Consider the following 13,146-nt stretch of genomic DNA (forward strand, 5'->3'; position numbering starts at 1 on the left):
GAAGTTTGCAGGGGAGTCCGGCGGGAGCGACCCCCGGCAGCGGCGGCGCCCGCGGTGACAGCGGGGGGACCGCTCCGGAGAGCGCGGCTCGCCGCCCCTCGGGTAAATAAAGAACGTCACAAGCAGATGTGGAGGAGTTCCGCGGTGTTGAGCTGGCGGCGGTCCCTGTCATCCTGCGAAACACATGGAAACGGGGCGCTCCGAGCCACCCCGGAGCGGGGCCGGCGCTCCCCAGGCGGGGGTCGCTGGGTTTGGGGGATTTTTGGGGGGTTTTGGGGGCTCACCCGGGGGGCAGGAGTGGGAGCAGCTCTGCCGACCGCGGAACTTTGGATTTCCTAGCGCGCAAAAGAAGCAGCAATTTTGAGGAACAGCACTCGTAGGATAGAGGGTGGTGGGGTATCCGCTGTGTACACGTACAACAATCCAAGGAAAAGACCCCCCGAAACTTTGCAGGCGCTTTGAGGCCGTGTGTGGGTGCAGACTGTGCCCTGCACACCCAGCAGGGTGGTAAAAGTTTCAGAGTTTCCTTGCAGTTGTCACAGGGTCGTTATTCACCCGGAGGGCTCTTGCCTCCTCCTTTAAAGTTCACAGAGTGAACGGCACAAATCAGGTGGATGTTAAATGTGTACAAGTGTGTTAAATGTGCAACATAAACTACCGAATATGTCAAGTATGACTAAGGAAATATTTCGTCTTTCCCTAGAGGTTTGGTAGATCTCAGTTTTCTGTGTATCAAAGGTATTGTGCGCTTTCATTTTTAGATGCTTGAGGAGCTGTCAGCAGGTAAAGAAATATAAAATCTTGAGTGTGTTCTGACTTCTGTGGGTCGGGACCCTTCAGATCCTCCTTTAAATCCTCCTCTGGCCTTCGTTTCTCTGGGTATCTTCAGACCATATTGTATTGCTTGAGCTGTGTAGTCCTTAAGCCTTTTTTCTTTTCAAACTGTGCTTCCCGCATAACGAGATCAAAGGGTTAAGATGTGATTCCAGCGCTCAACTTTTGTTAATTTTAGCGTGGCAAATGGAATAGTGTGTTTTGGTAACTAACTCTGAGAGTTGCGGGGTGCACAGCAGCCAGTTTGGGTTTATGTGATGCCTTTATTAGCAAGACTGACTCAAAAGGAGTTAAAAGAGATGGGAGATAGGGAATAAAGTCATTCCAAACCTCTTAATTGATCGCTCTTTGAAGTCTCCTTCTTGAGAACCGGTAGAGAGAAATCACAATTTTTTAAATTCATGTTTCCTAAAGTGCCATTGCTGCCTCAGGGGTGTGGAGGGTAAATGCCAAACTGACTATTTTTTTCTCAATTTCAGTTTTCTGCTCAGGTTATGGAGTGGTACTTGCAGGCAGGGACTGTAGGATGGCACTCTATGAACAGTTGGGCTTTTTTCCGTAGCTGTGAGAGCTTGGCAGTTTGCATAAGAAAGAAACAGTTGCTTCATAAATTCATACTTTGAAGACCTCAGGACATTCTCCTTCTTTTGTCTTTAGACTGTATAGAATTACAAAAGGTGTGTGGGTGGGTCCTGCTCTGTCAGGAAGGAGAGGGGGCACAAAATCTGCTTGGGGTTGTAGCTGTCACCCTGCAGCTCTCCAGGACAGCACGGGTCCTGAAGTACTGCAGGAGGTGAGCGCTCCTTGGAAAAATCTGGCTCATGGAAAGCCCTGACATCGTGGTTGGGGGCACTGGGTATTTTTTAAGCGGGAGTAAATCCCCAGAAAACATGCTTTTAAGTTCTGTTTTTGGGAGTTGAAAGGAAACTAAGGGAGGGTTTGTGATGAAGACTCTGCTGTTTGAAGAATGGCCAGTGAATTCCTTTAATTATTTTAATTTTCTTAGTTAAAACCTTTTATGGTTCTCCTCTGATTAGTTAGCAAATGGGATTGATTTCAGATTTAGTGATCTTTAAAAACTGAAATCAACTGTAATATTTGGGCAGGGACTCTTTTGCCTGGCCAGAAAAAAGTTTGTCAGAAAAACTTACAAGTTTCTAAAACTTTGTTGCCTTCCTGTGCAAAGAACCCGGGGGTTACATGTGGGGAGTGTCACATGTGGGAATTAGGGAATGTGATATGATGGGTGCTATTGCCAAAGGAAAATTAAAGTTCTTGCTCCCTCCAGAAAAACAGTGGTCAGTCCTCCTTGCCACATTTTTTCATGGAGTTTTAATCATGAAATTGCCCTTCCTGTAATGTATTTTCTTACCACAAGCAAGACTGTTTCAGCCTTTTTGCCCCATTTGGGATTGTTTGTTCTATTGGAAAAACAATAACCAGATAAGATCAAACATACTTTGCAGATCCCAGACTTGTGAGGTTACCGAGTTCCTCAGGACTCAGGAAGGTTTGGGTAAATTGAAGCAGTATGTTATCCTTTCTGCTGCTGAAAGAAGGTAACTGGAAAGTTTGTTCTTCAGAGTTCTCCCTCACTCTGAGGCTGAGGCATATGTGAATTTTCCTGATCTTAATTACTATTCCTGTCTAATTGCACACAGACTCTAATTTATCTCAAGGTAAGCTATTTAAAGCTCTTTCTAATTGGAAGGAGTATACTTGAGTGATTAAATCTTTCCTTCAATATTTCTTACATCTCTTTAAATTGGTTATTAGATTGTTGTGATCTTTGCCTTCTACTCCAGCATTTTGGAAATCATTACACAGTTTGCAATAATCAATTCAATTAAACATGGATCAAAGAATGAAAAAGAAAAGCTTAATGTTCAAGTATTGTCATTCTTGATACTGTCCTAAGAAGCTGGTTTGGAAAGCACATGCTGGGAGGTTTTCTCCTTTGTTCTCTCTCCTTTTAAGAAAGTGCCTTTGGGGATTGAAGAGATCCCTGGTGTGTTTCTTGTTAGACATAATTTATACTTAAAAAAAAAAAAAAAAGTGAGCCAAGAGTTTGAATGAAAATTCATCACAGCATTTCCACACAATGGTGAGGAAAACAAGCCACTTAGAAATGCTCAGTTGGGAAATACCCCTCCCCAAAATCGAGGGAAGCAGTTCTGGAGGGGGACAGCAGTGCTTTCAGGGAGTGACAGCAGTGACAAATGGACCTGTGCAATTGCATCCCCAGTTCTAATAAGTGTAATCTACCTACTTCAGTGTTCAATTAGAATTTTACACTTCTGCATTATGAACTATTTTTGCTTAATCCTTTTATAAGTTACTGGGGTTGCATGTTGCTGAGATTAAAGTAAATATAATCTACTTTTCATTGTTACTGACTCCATGGATTACATTCGTTCGCGCTGTAATTTGGTGTGTGTCAGCAGAATTGGTTTTTTAACTGGTTTTTGGTCTGGGTATCTTCTTTTGAGCTTTTGGTCATCAGCACTGGGGTTGCAGATATCAGAGGGATAAAATTGGCAGCTGAACTGTCGAAGCCCCAATCCATAACCCCTTTTTATTGCCAATAAGCCGCAGATTGTCGTGTGCACATAAATACAGTGTCAGTGCACTTGTGGATAAACCTTCCCCATCCTGGAAAGATCTGCGGGTCTGTGCAAGTGAAATTCTTGTGAGAAGGAAGGGAGGAAGGTATCAGCACCAGCATTTCATAGCAGTTGTTTTTAATTGATTTACAGATCATTTTTCTTTTGCTTATAAAGATATTTAGAAATTCCAGTTACAAGCAGGTAGCAGATGCATCTTATTTAGGTTTCTTGCATGAGAAAAGTGTTCCTGCAGGGAGGGGAAGTGCCCACGACTGCCTGGCCATTGATAAGAATGCTCATGGATCAGGCACACAAGACAAATAGTTAAAAACATCCCATGGAGCAGGGTGTGGACAGTTCAGATACCTCTGATATTGAAGTTATTTATAGGGATGCAGCCTCTGAGTGCTGTGGTTTATACCCTGCCCTGCATCCACCAGAGGCCAGGGAAGGGCAGACTTGTCGCTAATGTGCTTGGCACCATGGGATCGAGTTCCTGGAATCTCTTCTCGGAGAAATCAATGTCTCATCAGTTCCCTCTGTAGTGCCATTAGAGTGAAAACCAAAACAGAACTTCAGGCACTTGAGACCCAAGTGCTGCCTGTAATTGTTCTGAGATACCCCCAGCCCTTTCCCATCCTGATGCCTTTCGCTGGAGCGTCTCCTGGAATCCTTGTTTGTCCTAAAGCTTAGAGTGAGTTGGGCTGGTGGATTCCATCCAGTGGCCTTCACTGGACTCTGCTGAAAGTATGGAATTTGAAGCAATAGTCCCTTGGTTGCTGAGAATCAGCATTTTGGAAAGGTTAATTTTTGGATCACTCAGTGTTCCAGAGGATTTGTGGCTGGAGAATGGATTGGATCTCTCGTGGCTTTTCTCTTACACAGGGCGTTGGTCTTTGGCTCCATGAGGGCAAGAATTTCACCTACAGACCTGAAGTTGTGTCAGAAATGTTTGCTTTTGCTGCTGTGCTTCCAGTGTAGAGACTTTTGCTTTACAGGTGCCCTTCTAATGGAAAACTCGGCTTTATCACCCTCCATAAAAAGTAGTAAAAGCCTTTTGAAAACCCTGGATTTCAGAGAAGAATGCAAACATGGCTTTTATGTGAAAAACTTGTCTGTAAATACCTTGTGTGTCTTGTGCTGTCCCCCTTCACCTCTGATTAACAGAATTGTGCCTGCAAAAATCACAGAGAAATGTTTGTCCTGTTCTCGGTGGGGGAGGAAAGGGGAAATGTTCGTTTTAGGTGATGGGGCAGATGGATTTTGGAATCCTCTCGGTGAAGCTCAGGTATCGATTGCCTCGTTGCTCTGTCACTGGTCCAGCTCTGTGCAGACCAGTAAGTGCTGAGAGCATCGGTTTGGGCTTTTTAAAGTGGAGATGATTGGATTTTATGACGCAGAAGTTGCACATAGTACCTTCAATAGCAGTCTGTTCAGGGAAACAAATGCCTTTCTTAAAAGTAGAATCTTTTACTAGGGAGGGGGATGAGGAGGAGAAAGGAGCTTACAAAAGACCGCTTATTTCTGTAATTTTACTCAATGCTATCAAAGCCATTTCAAACATAGTCGCTGCCATAAAATGTGACTATTTCAAAGTAAATTAAAAGCTTGGGGGCTGCAAGACAAACTAGAAGGTATTAAACCTGTGAGAATATATAGAGTTGAGGATGGGGCCAGGAGATGTTGGTTTTATCAGGCCTTGTTCTGCTCTTGCAGATTTTCAGTGGCAGGCAGAACCCCGTGAAACCAGGTTAACAGGATATTATTGTTCTCCCTGTGCTGTGGTTCAAACCTCTGTATTGTCTTTTCTTCTGCCTCTTTGGCTGAGGCTCCCGTGGCTGGTGCAGCTGTATTGATCCAGGAGTTGGTCAGCAATTTGCTTAATCTTATTCTCCTTTTGGGATTAGGGCTGGCTGTGGATGTCTCTGCTGGTCTGTTGTGTTAGCAAGCACTGGGGGGACAGCAGAGTGCTCTGAAGCTTGGATTCCAAGGCTAGGGAAGAGTGGGAGTTAGCAGAGGGTGGGTATTATGGGCTTGTGTGGAATATGGGAAACAAAGAAATGAAAAGCCAGGGTACAATTAGACCAGAGGTCAGCCTAAGCTTGACCTTCATGTCTACAGGAGATGATATACGAGAGATTTATATGAGAAGTGGCATGATAATTAATGAGAAGGAAAAGGAGCCTTTAAAGGTTTTGCTTGGGACTGATGGAGCCCTGGGCTCTGCAGCAGAGCAAAGACTCCGTGGCCATGTGGAAGTTTATTTAGGGGACAGAGATGAGTGCTGGTCACCTCATGTTCAGATGGCTCTGCAGTGAACTTCCCTTGTTTGGGTTAGGAGATGGGAATGAGCTTGCTGGACACATGCTAATAAACATGCATGGCACTGCCTCCTCTGCTCCGGCCAGGCCTGCCTGGGCTGCAGGAAGTGCTCCAGTGGCCGGTTTCCACCCGGGAAGGACGTCTGACAGTGGGACAGGGAGCGGGAGGTGTTCCAGTCTCTGCCCTGCTTTGAGGCTGACACGGCCAGCAACTCTTCCTTAATAAATGATGCATCCCTTTATCTCTGTAGATAACATCCTTCCCTGTGCCTTACGTGTTTATGGTGTATTCTGAGTGCTTTTTCCCAGTTTCCAGCCCTGGTATAAATTGTCATACTAAATTCTTCAAGCCAGAGTTCAGCAAGACACTCCTACTGGTTCTTCATGGTGTTACTTTGTTTGACACTTTCTTGCTCCCTTGATCCTGATCATAGATCCCTTGGTGATTCTGATTTGAAGGGACTGTAGGAAATCTCCAGCCCAACCTCTGCTGGAAGCAGGATCAGCTGAGAGGTCAGAACAGGTCACTCAGGACTTGATCCAGTCTGGTGAAACGTCTGAGGATGGAGATGGCACCACCTCTGTGGGCAACCTCTTCCACGGCTTAGCTGTTCTCATGGTGAAAACGGGTTGGTTTGGTGTTTTTTAATATCCATCCTGAGCCTCTTCCTTCAGCTTGTGCTGTGTTCCAGTAGGAAGACCATGGCTCTCTTTCCTTGACATGCTGGAAGGTCGCCAGGAGGTTGCTCCAAAGCCTTCTTTGAATGAGCCCTGTTCCCCAGCCTCCTGCCAGGTCATCCTGCTGGACCTCACATCTGTGACAAAGCAGATTGTTTGGGAATGGGATTTGGACAGGTGATTCCACGCCATGATGTCATTCTCGAGGAGTTTTTACTCCTGAGGATTTCTGTTAGTGGACGTCCTCGGCAGTGTGCAAAAGTAGTTCCTGAGACTGTCCACTGGTACCAGTGGAAAAGGTGGAAATTGCTGCCAAAAAATTAAATTTCATAAGCAGTGGACATTCAGAGTGGAGAAGATGACACACAGTGGGCAGCTCTTCCAGGAGGCTCCATGAAATTGCTGTCCATTTTGAAGCTTGGGATACCAAGCTCTCCCACTCTTTTCCCCTTTTCCATTAAATACACGGTTCTAAAGCAGATGGAAAACTGAGCTCGATCTCCTTGCTTGGCTGCAACACCTGAAGTTGCATCTTTTGTGGCCACAGTCAGTGGAGTGTGCAAACATGTGATAAATGTCCTCAGAAGTTTGTGGTGGGCAGACCTCAGAGGCCTGGCTCTTCTAAGCTGGATTTACACAAGATATTCAACTGAAAAATGATTAGTTCGTGTGCAAAATAGAATATGAGATGAAAATAGCAGCAAACTGAGTTTTCCTTGGCAGTTTAGCCTAGGTGCAGCACACTATTCCATATTTTTTTAAAAAAAAAAGCAGAAGCCAAATGCAATAGGGATAATTTGGTTCAGGTAAAATCTGTAATCTGAACTGCAGGAGAGTCCTGTAAAAAGTTGTGGGGATGAGAATGTTTTTGATACATTCATTCCTCATATTGTTTCTCGAGACTCCCTTGACAAAATGATCTCACTTTTGTGCAGATGTTGTATCTTGTTTCCCTGGTGCAAAATAAGAGGCTTTGAAGCAGTCCAAGTATTTGTGTAGATTTTCAGCTTCTTGGAAAAGCTGTTGGAGCCAGCTCTGCTCAGGCTGTGGATGGAGCTGTGAGTGCACCTAGAAATGCATGGCACAAGGATGAGAAACGTGGGACAGAAACAAAGCTGTTCCTTTTGGTAGGTTCTGTGTTGATTTAACAGCATCTCATCTGTGAATCTGCTGAGGCCACTCCAGGGCAGGGCTTCAAATTTTTTTAAACCAAGTATCAGAACTGTTGTTGGTTTGAATCACAAGGATTTTAGATAATATTTTTCTAAAGGGTGTCCACCCAGGTCTTCATTCAGTTAATTCCTACTTTTACCTCTTTGCTGTTAAAATTTGACTCTTTCTGTTCTGCAGTAACATTTTTATTCGAGGCCCTTGACAATGTCACTTGGGTTTCGGAGGAAATGGCTAAAAATAAATGTGTTATAAACTGATTCTTAGGAATGGAAAAGTGGCTGTGGTGGTTCAGACCAATTCTGCCTGGTGTTGTCCTCCTGCAGCTTCTGGAAATGAGTCAGTGGGGAGAGCAGCAACAGGGCAAAGTGGGAGAAATACCTGTCCCCTTCCTGCCATATTCCTCCATCTCCAGCCACTTCAGCTCACCCCTCTGGATCCAGTGGGCTGGACGAGCCATAATAAATCTGTTTCCAAGTGCCTGCCTAGGTTTCTCTTGAACCTTTACAATCTGATTTTGTTTGCAGTGTTTTGGGAGGAATTTCTGTTCTGCTCTTTGCAGTGTGAGGACCCTGCTCGTGTCATTTTGAGCCTGCTTCCATCCGTGGCTGGTGTGTGATGGAGGAGGGTAAACAGCTCATCCCTGTCCATCTCTGTGTGCTGCTCTAGGTTTTCTAGATTGGATCATAGCTGTCACCAGGTCCTCTATTTTGAGGTTGAAAACTCTTAGCTTTCGTTATTTCTTCATTAGGGGAGTTGTGCTGGACCTGTGCCATCCTAAGAATGTTTCCACTTCCCGTGTGTGCATATATATTTATTTTTTTATGATGAGACCACCAAACCCACCCGCACTTGGAGCTTTGGGTGAAGCAGGAATTTATATAATTTAGAATGATTTCTTATTTGCTCTCTGCTCCCTTTCCAATGATTTCTCCCAGTGATTTGTGTGCTTGCAGCTGAGCTGATGTTTTCATACCTGTGTTTATCTTGGGCCCAGCTGTGGCAAAGGTCACCCCCGAGCTCTGTAAAGCTCTGGGCTGGCTGCTCTGCTTTTCCCACAGGCATCACTAAAGTGATGGACATTAAACTGGGCTCTGCCAGTGATGCTTCATCCTTAAAACCCTGCTGATCCCTAGGTTTTCTTGGATGTTCAGGAACAGGTTAAGCCGAGTGTGCCAGTGCAGAACTCCACGCATGACCTTCCTCTATTGTTTGCTCTTGGAACAGCTCAGCCACGATGGTAACAGAAGAACTTTGAATAGCAACTGAGGATCTAGGGCCTGGTTTTATTTTTTTGAAGAAGTTATTAATGCTGGAGGAATACTCAGCTTGTGTGTGCAGACTGGATTTTCATAGTTTCCTTTGACCTGTGCTATTCTGTTGTTTTTAAACACATGGAGGACTCTGAGGTGGTGCCAAGCTGTTTTAAGGGGAAGCAGAGATGTGTTGGAACTTGTTTCCTATGTTCAGTTCACTCGAAAAGTTTGGTAAAATGTGCCTTTGTTTTTCAGAGGACATTCACACAGTTTGGTAAAGGGCTTGAGCTAAATAATAACTGATTAACTTCAGGGACTCCTTAATTTTTTGGGCCCACATGATGGTGTCTCGATGCCTTTATTTTTATTTTTCCCCAGTATTTTTCCTTTTGACATAGAGGCTGAGCAGTGAAGCAATTGGAACATCCTTACCTGGAAATAGGAGCTGTACGTTGTTATCTAGTGAGCGGATCAGGAGGCACACAGGTGAAGACAATTCATACTAAAATTCCCTGCTGAAACCCGGGAAATGCCTTGTTTTGTCACGGGACCCTAAATAATCCCTCGTGCCCCTGTGCCTGTGGCCCGTGTGTGTAAAAGGGACAGGCAGGACATAAATTCATGAACGTGTGAGAGTTATTCAGAGGCCATTAATGAGCTGCAAAAGACTTGTCTATATGCAAATTCCTATTCAGAGTGGGATTTGGATGAGGGTGGTTAATGAGGTGGGGCAGTGGTTTGGTCAGTCAGGATGAAAAGGAGCAGTGAGTGGAGCATCCTTCTCCCTCTGCCCCGAGAGTGGGATGGGAATGGGGGGAGGAAGGCTTGGAAAAGTGAGGGAGTGTCTGACTCTGCAGTCAGCGCTGCAGAAACTGCACCTCTCGCTTGGTCGGGATTTTGATAACTTTGCTATCAGAATTTTCTTAGGCAGCTCTTTGGATCCTGGTTTGTTCTCGTGGCTGAAGCCAAGTGAATGCAGGATCGTGCTTGGAGTTTACTTGCAATGGTTTTCACGGATTTTAAATCATAGGTGTGGCTGAAACTTGGCTTCTTAAAAATCCTCATTCCATCAAGTGGTTTGTTTCCATGCAGGGTAGGGGTTATTGTGGGAATAAATTAATTGTGTTCAGTCTTAGTCTGGTTGTTAGAAAAAGTGTCTGGAGGATGAGGTGGTGGGTTGGGGCCCTGGGAAATGAAATATCCCTCTTCCCACCAAGCAAGTGTCCTTAGCATGTGCCAGAGTAGCAGGAAAATGTTTCTGTAGGCCCTGCTGTGCTCTGTGTGGGCCAGGAAAATATTGCATACAGAGTATATATAGTGTTCTAACTCACTGCATGCTTGAGCCTATAGGTAACACGCTGCTAATACACAGAAAAATGCAGTTTTCTGGCATGGACAGCTCTGGAAGCTGGAAGGAGAGAGTATCCCGAATTCTGAGGGGTGAAGTAGGATTGTGGGGTTCAGCTCAGCTTTGCCAGGAGTTCAGGCCTTGCTTAAGATGCATCTTCTCAGTCTCTCTCTGGCTGCACGCTCATTCAAAGCCGTTTCTTTCTCCTCATTGAAGGCTGAAGAAAAGCAGGAAGATCTGCTTCCTCTGCTATTCTTCTGTCATCTTTCTGCATTTTTACATAGTGGGAAGAAGCCCTGCGTTGTGGGTGATATGAAAAACTGAACTTCCTGCTTTCCCTTCTCCCTTTCTTTGTGCCCGGGGCTCTTTGAGCGCCAGCCCCGGGATCCGCATTCAGGCCTTGGCACGGCTGCCGCCCCCTCGCTCTCCTTCCAAGCTGTGCTGCTTCTTGGAATGAAATCCCTGGGATTCCTGACAGTCTCCCTGATTCTTTAGTGCTGGCAGCAGCAGCCAGAGAAGTCATCCGTGTCTCATTAACTGACTGACCCAGGATCCCCAGTCCGCTGCGCTGGGAACTGGGTTGAGGACGGGCTCAGGGAAGTTTTCAGGGGGAGCTGAACTTCTCCCTGCCAGGATTTTCACCTGGGCTTGGATTTGCATCACAGAAGTTTTGCTGCTGATTTCTCTAAAAATATATTTTAGCACTTTAAAATTAATCTGTGTCAATATGTGATGTGTAAATGCTAATTTTATATCATCTTGTTGCTTGCAATAAATAATTCCTGCCTCATGGTTTCTTGGTGCTGGTACCTAAAATCCTGAACCTGTAGGTTTGCAGGTAGCTGCTTCTATAAAAAAGAAAGTAATTCTTCTAATATAACAATATCATTCTTAACTAATACAGTGGAAAACCATTTCAGAGGTGCAAATCCTTTATTTAAATAGAATAAAAATGGAATGTAAAAAGACAATTTCTCAGGATTCTTCAAGCTTTTAATTAATCTTGATGACTTACTGCCATATGACTGCTTAAAAAAAAAAAGCTGTGTACTTTGGCTGCCTGACGTAATTGCTGTGCATGGGTTTGAAGACCTTAGGAAATAAAGAAATGTGGAATAGTAGCTCTCTCTTTTAAACTTGGCTTTTACCATGCAGAGGCCAGGGTGATTGCTTGATGGAATCCTTGTTCTCAGCTTATTGACACAGTGGGAGCTTGTGGCTCCGCGGCTCATTTCTGTGGTAACAACTCAGGCTAATTGTTGGTAGTAATGAATTATTATTCTCAGTGCTATTAGAAGGGAATGGGGTGTTTGGCCAGTGTATTTCAGAGGGATTTGTTGTCAGCAGATTTATTTCCTTTGGGAAGGGGAGTCTTTTCGTGGTAAAGTATTATTTCCCATACCTGATGTTTTGTCTTATCTCGTTGTTTTCCTGTTCTCCCTTCCTTCCGCCTTTCCTTCCTTCCTGCCTCCCCCATTTTAAGATGTTTTTGACCTGTTACTGGAGGCCTTTCTGTATTCCAGCTAAAATCCCAACCAAACATCCTGGTGCATCCTGTGGGATGGATGTGACCACGGTGATCATGGTCCCTGGTACCCACTGACAAGGCCCAGGCTCCAAACCAGTTCCCAAACCCTGGGAATTCATTTCTCACAAGGGAAGTTTGCCTCAAATTCCAAAAGGACCCATTTATTTTGTCATGTTCCGTTTTGGCTTTCATGGGTTTTCTTTCTTTTTCGAGTGTGAATTGTGAGCTGATCACTCCAGTTTTGCAGTTTCCCCTCTCTTGGGGCATTAACAGAGCCATTGGTTACTTTTCAGGGAAATGAGATTCAATTATGTACTGCCTTCACCCTGCTGTTCAGTACTTTGCAAATCAGTATCCAAATTTAATATGATTCTTAATTAAACCTTCTTGAGATACCAGAATAATAGTCAGGGATGATGTAGTCTGTCTCCTGTGCTGCATCCTAGAAAATGGGACGAATGAGGAGAAAAAAAGGGACAGTTTGGATATCTTTGAGTGCATAATCTCATATCTTGAAGTGTTATCTCATTCAGAGCTAATTAAGAGCAAAGTTTTAGTGGATAACTAATTTTTCAGCGCTGGGTGATAACTTACAGCACGTGGAGAATAACTCACTGTGCAAGGTGCAGATAGCAAGATGTTACTTTTAAAATCTTGGAGGAAAACCTGCACCTCTTACGGCAATAATTAGTTTTAATCAAATGCTGTTTAAGTTGACAAACACAAGCCAAGTAATAATGTCTGTTGATGCAGCAGAGATTCACAAAGCTTTGCAAGCAAACATCAAACCCTGCGTGTAGGAATGTTGGTCTTGGTGTGTGTCCTGCTGCTAAGAGGCTCTGGAAGCTGCTCCTGGAAGCTGCCTCTTTATCCACGTTGCAGTGAGTACATTCACTGAATTCCAGGTGCATTCTTCTCCAGCTTTCCCTCAAAATTGACTTGCAAAAGCTCCGTGTGCTTCATGCAGGTATTTGAGATATTTAGAAAGTAACCAGAGCTGTTCGCTGGGGTTGTGTTGGGAAAGCATGGCTGGAAGGGAGTCTGACAGGACAATCCTGTCTGTAAATCCCAGATCACTCAGAGAGCTGGTGTGACGGTTTATTTTGTGTTAGTGGTAGATTCTGAAGTGGATGTTTTATTTTTTTAAATCACTGAGGGAAGGGAAATTAACGTGAATTTGTGACCTCCCACGTGGCTTCTTGGTCCTGTCTTTTTTTATACAAAGAGACAGCATTTCAGACTGTTCCTGAGTGCTCTAACAGTTGTTATATCTTGATTAGAACGCTGTAAACCTTTGTCACAGTGATTCTAAGAGGACACAGTGTGTTTAGGAAGCTCTTTACACATCTGTTTGCAGCTGGCTGGGGCTCCACTGCTCCTCATTCCATAGGAGTTGGCTCTTCTG

At 44.5% G+C, this 13,146-nt stretch overlaps 1 protein-coding gene across 2 annotated transcripts in view; it reads left to right on the forward strand.

Annotated features, from left to right (window-relative positions):
• Positions 1-78: 78 nt before the first annotated feature.
• PIAS1 (protein inhibitor of activated STAT 1) overlaps positions 79-13,146 on the forward strand; it is a 50,966-nt gene continuing 37,898 nt past the window's right edge. The window contains exon 1 of one of the 2 annotated variants that reach the window (XM_042039246.1): positions 79-102. The gene's annotated coding sequence lies outside the window, so the exon portion shown is untranslated. The remainder of the gene's footprint in view (positions 103-13,146) is intronic. The other variant, XM_042039245.1, reaches the window with a different exon arrangement.

This window comes from Corvus kubaryi, unplaced genomic scaffold, assembly GCF_017639235.1.
Source record: "Corvus kubaryi isolate FWS band 111438036 unplaced genomic scaffold, C.kubaryi_AGA036_p1.0 37394, whole genome shotgun sequence".
Taxonomy (NCBI): domain Eukaryota; kingdom Metazoa; phylum Chordata; class Aves; order Passeriformes; family Corvidae; genus Corvus; species Corvus kubaryi.